The sequence below is a fragment of the Penaeus monodon genome, chromosome 25 (genome assembly GCF_015228065.2).
Source record: "Penaeus monodon isolate SGIC_2016 chromosome 25, NSTDA_Pmon_1, whole genome shotgun sequence".
Taxonomy (NCBI): Eukaryota; Metazoa; Arthropoda; class Malacostraca; order Decapoda; family Penaeidae; genus Penaeus; species Penaeus monodon.
This window is the reverse complement of record NC_051410.1, coordinates 3,425,576-3,425,792: the sequence shown is the minus strand read 5'-3', so window position 1 is coordinate 3,425,792 and position 217 is coordinate 3,425,576.

The following is a 217-nucleotide window of genomic DNA, read 5'->3' as shown; positions in this document are numbered from 1 at the left end:
GAGAGAGAGGAGGGGGGTGGAAGAAGAAGAAGATGAAAAGGGAGAGAGAAAGAGAGGGGGAGAAGAAGAAGAAGAAGAAAAAGAAGGGAAAGAGAAGGAAGGGGGAGAGAGAGAGAGGGAAGGGAGAGGGGGGGGGAGAGAGGAGGGGAGGGAGAGAGAGAGAGAAGAGAGGAGAGAGAGAGAAAAAGAGGAGAGAGAGAATGAAGGAAGAGAAGAG